The sequence below is a fragment of the Mandrillus leucophaeus genome, unplaced genomic scaffold (assembly GCF_000951045.1).
Source record: "Mandrillus leucophaeus isolate KB7577 unplaced genomic scaffold, Mleu.le_1.0 Scaffold72, whole genome shotgun sequence".
NCBI lineage: Eukaryota > Metazoa > Chordata > Mammalia > Primates > Cercopithecidae > Mandrillus > Mandrillus leucophaeus.
The window spans coordinates 2,446,830-2,453,490 of record NW_012107808.1 but is presented as its reverse complement, the minus strand read 5'-3'; the positions used below and the strand labels follow the sequence as shown (position 1 = coordinate 2,453,490).

Here is a 6,661-nt window from a genome sequence, read left to right as displayed (position 1 = left end):
GAGGGGCCGCAGGGCCGTGGGTTTCGATGCGAGCCTGAGAGGGGACCCTGGGTGTCTGGGATTCCGAATGAGCGGAGGCGGGTGGAATCCTAGTCCTGGGGCAGTAGGGCCTGGGATCCTGAAAGCGTTTCTGCCCGGCGTAGACACTAACCACGTCGAGAGAACGGGAGAGCACCAGAAAAACGCTTTCCAGCCGCAGGCCTTCGCGGGGTCTTCTCCTTTTGGGGGGCGGAAGAGGGGTGGTTATCGGGGCCGTTCCTCTGCATTCCTGCCCTCTCGGCGGTCGGTGCCATCGCTCAGATCCGCCCAGGGCGCAATCCGAAAAATATGTGCCAAGAGCTATAAAACCATTCATAGAGCCCCTTTGACCCAGTAAACCCATTTAAGGAAGTACATTTCCAAGGAAATGATCCAAAGGGCGAAGAAGGGGGAGAACTTGCAGAAAGATGTTAACAGCAGGGCTATTCACAATGATCGTGATGACCAAAACCTGGGAATGGACCCAGTTGTCCAACAACTGAGTAACACAAACAAGCGCCGTCACATTGACAGCAAGAACCCTGGCAGGTATGCAGACTGTGTCAAACATGAAATTTTGGCAAGTACGTGAGAAGGTATATTAGAAATAAGTGAAACAAGAAAAATCGTTTTACACACTGGAACTATGTAAAATGAGCAGCTATAAGAACCAGAGAATACAGTTCTTAAATAAATGGGATTTTTTTTTTTCTGTAAAGATGATTAAGAGCAAATTAAAATTTCAAAAAATGGGAAAACCACTCCGAAAAGCAACAATCCGATATCCATTAAGTAATAAGAATGTTAAGAACTGTCTCCCTGGCATGTCAGAGATAAACCCAAAGATAGGGTGAAGCCCCAGCCTTGTAAAAGTTGCATTTTGATCCAAACCATTGAATTAATTGGAGCCTCTTCTTTGGTTTTAGGTTAGTTGAAACCACCCCTAGCTGGACTAATGCAGGAAGAGGCCCCGATGATCCATCCAATACAGCTTTTCCCTTTCAGATAGTAACACTGACTTCACGACCAGAGAGACAGTCCTTTAAGTCTATACTGAGCTACTCATTCAGACCTCCGCAGAGGCCGCCAGGAGAACAGACGGAGCTAGACACTCCCACTTATGCACTGGAGCAAAATAATGAGATCATCTATGATTATGGATTATTTTTCTGATGACAAAATAATATGCAAGGCAAAGGAGCACTCTGTCTAGCGGGGCGTGGTGGCGTGCGCCTGTAGTCCCAGCTACCCCTGAGGCTGAGGTGGAGGCCTCCTCCGTTGAGCCCAGGAGGCCAAGGCTGCAGTGAGCTGTGATCACACCAGTGCACTAGCCTGGGCAACAGAGTGAGATTCTGTCTCAAAAAAAAACCCAAAAAAACCAAAGAAAACAAAACACTATGTGGTTCTCAGTTTCCAAATTAATTTTGACTGTTGTATATTTGTATGTAGCTTGGTGGAATAACAGGAAGCCATGGTCCAAATACTGGACATGAAAACCTTATTTTAAGAGTAGTGATCAACAAGATATATATCCTAGGCATCTTCTACATGTACGTATTTATATAGACCAGAAAAAGCCATGGTACAGAAGATTTTTACCCAAGACCTATCCCGTTGTCTACCTGGAAGAAGAGAAAATGAATCTGTTGATATGAGTTAAACCTTTTTGCAGGATGGGGGTAGGGGGGAGGTTAGTACAACAATTCTTATTTTCGAAAGTAATGCACAAATGCATTCTTGTAAAAGTTCAAACGAGGGCCGGGCGCGGTGGCTCAAGCCTGTAATCCCAGCACTTTGGGAGGCCGAGACGGGCGGATCACGAGGTCAGGAGACCGAGACCATCCTGGCTAACACGGTGAAACCCCTGAAACCCCGTCTCTACTAAAAAATACAAAAAACTAGCCGGGCGAGGTGGCAGGCGCCTGTAGTCCCAGCTACTCGGGAGGCTGAGGCAGGAGAATGGCGTAAACCCAGGACGGGGAGCTTGCAGTGAGCTGAGATCGTGCCACTGCACTCCAGCCTGGGCGACAGAGCGAAACTCCGTCTCAAAAAAAAAAAAAAAAAGTTCAAACGAACCACAAATATATGGAACATAATCTAAAATTTACTCTTCCAACTCTATTTCCACATACATTCTTGTATCACTCAAGGCCTTTGGCCATCCTCATACATATGTATTATAGATACACGTTACCTTTTTCCTACAGACATGAAATTACACCATATTATGGTGTTTGGCAACTTGGGTTTTTTCCTCGTTACTAATATGTCCTAGAGGCGTGTCCATGTCTATAGGCAGAGATCTGCTTCCTTCCACTTACCTGCTGTCCTCTACTCCACAGTTTGGATGTGCCACACTGTCATTATTCTCTATATGAGAGCATAGTGGTTAAGGAATAATTGCCAAAATCCTGCCCCAAACACACACTTGCCGTGTGGCCCTGAACAAGTTACCGAACTCCTCTGTGTCTCGATGTCCTCACAATATTTGTTATAAAGTGCTTAGAATGTGTGCTGGCCCTCAATCAATGCTAGATATTATTCATATTTTCTCACTGTCACAATGATCCATTGACATCCTCGTATCTTTTTTGCATTCATATTTGAATAGTATAGATTCCTAAAAGTGGAATTGTCATAACAACGGGTAGGCATACTGTAAATACAGATGCTGCCAACCTGTTATTTATTTATTTATTTATTTATTTAAGTCAGGGTCACCTTCTCTCCTTCAGGCTGGAGTGCAGTGGCATGAGAGATCTCGGCTCACTACAACCTCCACCTCTCGGGCTCCGGCAGTCCTCCCACTTCAGCCTCCTGAGTAGCTGGAACTGCAAGCACACACCACTATGCCTGGCTAATATTTGTATTTTTTGTAGAGACGGGATTTTTCCTTGTTACTCAGGCTGGTCTCTTAACTTCTGAGCTCAAGCGATCCACTCACCTCAGCCTCCCGAAGTGCTGGGATTACAGGGGTGAGTCACAGCGCTGGGCCTCAACCTGGCCTTTAAAAAGATGCTACCCTTTTACATTCTCAGCGTGAGTCGAAGAAACTGCCCATTTCCCTTCACCTTTCCCAGTATTCAATATTATAAATATTTTTAATTGTCGTCAACAAAATGGGCAAAAAAACGACATCTTGTTCTGACTTGTATTCCCTTAATTACTACTGAAGATAGGCATTTTGTGTATCTATTTCTTCTGCAATTACCTGTTTATATCTTTTATCCATTAGTTTTACCTCTTTTTTGTGATTTATAAGAGCTCCTTATGTATTTTGGATATTCCTCTGTGTTATATTATAATAAAATATTAAAATATGTTACAGTTTGTGAAGATTTTTTTCCAATCTGTTGCCTGCCATTCGGTTTTGTTTTTACCTGTTACACAGTCAAATCGGTTGATATTGTCCTCTACAGCTTCTGGGTTTTGTATCTGTGTTAAGGAGGATTTCCAACCCAGTTTTTAGGTCACACAGAATCCTGGAATTGCAACAGGTTATGAGGAAATGGCAGTTTCCTAATAGTCTCAGCTCAGTTCGTCCCAAATTAGCTGTGGAAGGGGGTTCCCTGGGCTTGCTGGTCTCCAAGGGAACTCCTGCTGTGACTCCTGCTGCTACGGACTCCGTCCAGGGTTGACTACTGTGTAACAGGGGCCCCCGAGTCCAGGGTTGACTGCTTCTGTGTAACAGGGGCCCCAGTGTGTCCTGAGCACAGGTGAGACAGGCAGGAACTTGGACAGAAACTTTTGTTCGATAATAAGGAAGAACAATGGAAAAATAAACACAGAAAATACAGGGCATTTAACCAAGCTGGCCTATCAATGGATAAGGCTTGGATTGTACCATAACTATTCATAGCTTGCTCTGCAGAACTTAGAAACTCCACTCCATTTCATATGAATTTCTTTTCTCTGCCTCTTCATTCCCAATGGTCTATTTGACATCCACTACCCAGCAATGCCTTCCTAGCCCTCCTGATGCTTCCTCACCCAAACTGAGGGTCCAGGCCTCCTTCTTTTCTCTGAGATCCATCTCCTCAAGTTTCAGGTTTTGATTTGAGGGATCTTCCTCTTCCTCAAGAACTAATTCACCCATCAGATGCAACTTTACCCTCTCCACCCACATCTAGGACTAGAAAAGGACCATTTTTGTCTTTTGACCATGTGGCTTTTGTAATTACTTTTTTAATTGTAACAATTATTATTTTAAGGGCTTACTATGTGCTAGGCAGCATGCTTTATAGAGATTATCTTAATTCTCGAAACAGCCTTTTGCTTATGGTAATATTACTGGCCCATTTTACAGATGATGTAAGGAGGACTCATATACATGCACATGGAGTGAAACAATGAATTAAGGAATGGATGGGTGAAAACAGCAAACTGTGAATGGTCCAGCCATCACCAACAAGACATGTAGCAACTTTTCCCATCTCACTTCATGCTGCCAAGCAACCCAGGCTGGCATTGTTGTAGTGAGTTGCTTCTGTTCCACACAAGCCAGGATTTAATAACAGAATAAAGGAATGAACTCGCAATACAAAGGTGTCATTATCTTCGTAAACTCCTCTACTATAAAGGGTACAGGGTTTAATGGTTTATGAAATAGAGTTTCATCCTAAGTTGCATTCATGGTTCTGGTAATAACTCCCAGGGTGAGTGAGAAAATTGCTGAACCCCTCTGTGAGTCAGTTGCCTCATACACAAAATAGAATTAATGAAGCTTGGTTGTCATTAAGGCTTCTTAAGATCTGCAGATGAAAGATACTGCATTCATCCAACACAAATTATTCACCAGTATGCTATGAAAGACTCTCAGAAAAGAAAGCTCTGGTCACAGCTGAGAAGTAAACTGAGAAGTAAATGGTAAGTCACTGCAAAAATATATACAGTGTAAATGTATATGTTTGAGAACAGTGGTCCCTAGAAATGACTTGGAGGATCCTGGAAAGCTAAGTTTGTTTCTGGCTCTGCCAGTTTGGCAGGGGACCTTGATGTCACACCTGGCAATCTCATTTTCCCCATTAGTGAAATAGAGGTGACTCTGTAATGCTTTATGTGATTTTCCTGCTCAAAAACTTTCACTGGGTCTCCTATGATTGTGCCTGAAATCCTTAGCCTGGAATCCGGGCTTTCTAGAGATGTCCATGCCTCCCTTTTCAGACTTGTCTTCCAGTGTTCCTCTTCTCTTTTTCTCAAAATGGAACACCCTTGGCTGATTCCTCTTTGGTTAAGATGATTTCCACCCATGTGGAAAGGCACGTCCCTCCCTCTCTCCACCTGTGAAGTCCCTACTCATCCTCCCTGTAGGCCCCTCTTCCTTGAGTGAAGGCTTGATTCTTACTGGGTTCTAGATCCCCTTTAGCCTTTAACAAAATATTTAACAAAGTGCTTGCCTCACATGCATGAGAAGAAAAATGTTTCCTTTTCCCTTTCAATGCTTTTGACATCCAAAACCTTGGGTCTGTTGTTTTTTCAGAGTAAATTAGTAATTTCCCATTATTAACCATGAAGAAAATTTGTCTATTCCACTCTCCAAGTGTTTCAGTTCAGCAAAACTATAAACTGTGTAGGATGCATCATTCACAGAAGTGACCATGCCATTCCCACCTCTGTGCCTTTGCTGGTGCTGTCCCACCTTCCCTAGCATCTCCTCAGTCCTCTCCCCTCACGACCCACCCTGGAAGGCATTCTCCTTCCAGGCCAGTTTCCTATCTCCTGCTTTCCTTCTGCGTTCAATTTGAGCATCGTGCTAGTTCTTTGGTAGATACAAAAGGAACCGAGTATGGGTTCTTCCTACACAGAGTTTGCAGTCAAGAATTGTTGATGCAAGCTAGGGATAGTGATGTATGCCTGTAGTCCTAGCTAACTGGGAGGTTGAGGCAAGAGAATCACTTGAGTCCAGGAGTCTGAGTTTAGCCTGGGCAATATAGTGAGACCCCGTCTCTAAAAAGAAAAAAAAATGTTTAAGGAATTGTTGATTGTATAGATACTCAGTGTATTTTTAATGGTTGAATGATTGAGTGAATGTATAAATGGAAAAACACAAATAATTATAATTCAACAAACGTAAGTGCCTGAAGAGATTCACAGATAACATCCTGTGAGAACTCAAAGAATCCTGATGCAAGAGGTGTCTTCCAGCAGGGGAATCAGGGAAAAGAGGTGATACATGGCCTGGGTCCTTAAAATTTAGCAGAGTCGGCTGGGCACGGTGGCTGGTGCCTGTAATCCGAGCACTTTGGGAGGCCGAGGCAGCCAGATCACCTGAGGTCAGGAGTTCGAGACTAGCCTGGCCAACATGGTGAAACCCCATCTCTACTGAAAATACAGAAATTGGCTGGGTGTGGTGGCTGACGCCTGTAATCCCAGCACTTTGGGAGGCTGAGGCAGGCGGATCACCTGAGGTCAGGAGTTTGAGACCAGCCTGGCCAACATGGAGAAACCCCGTCTCTACTAAAAATACAAAATTAGCTGGGCATGGCAGCACATGCCTGTAATCCCAGCTACTCGGGAAGGCTCAGGCAGGAGAATCGCTTGAACCCAGGAGGCGGAGGTTGTGGTGAGCTGAGATCGCACCGTTGTACTCCAGCCTGGCAACAAGAGTGAAACTCCATCTAGAAAGGACAGGAGGGAGGGAGGG

At 44.3% G+C, this 6,661-nt stretch overlaps 1 protein-coding gene across 1 annotated transcript in view; it reads right to left on the bottom strand.

The window, feature by feature from the left end:
* Positions 1-3,561, bottom strand: part of ROCK2 (Rho-associated, coiled-coil containing protein kinase 2) — a 167,997-nt gene extending 164,436 nt beyond the window's left edge. Inside the window, exon 1 of the mRNA XM_011965282.1 lies at positions 3,399-3,561. The gene's annotated coding sequence lies outside the window, so the exon portion shown is untranslated. The remainder of the gene's footprint in view (positions 1-3,398) is intronic.
* Positions 3,562-6,661: the final 3,100 nt, after the last annotated feature.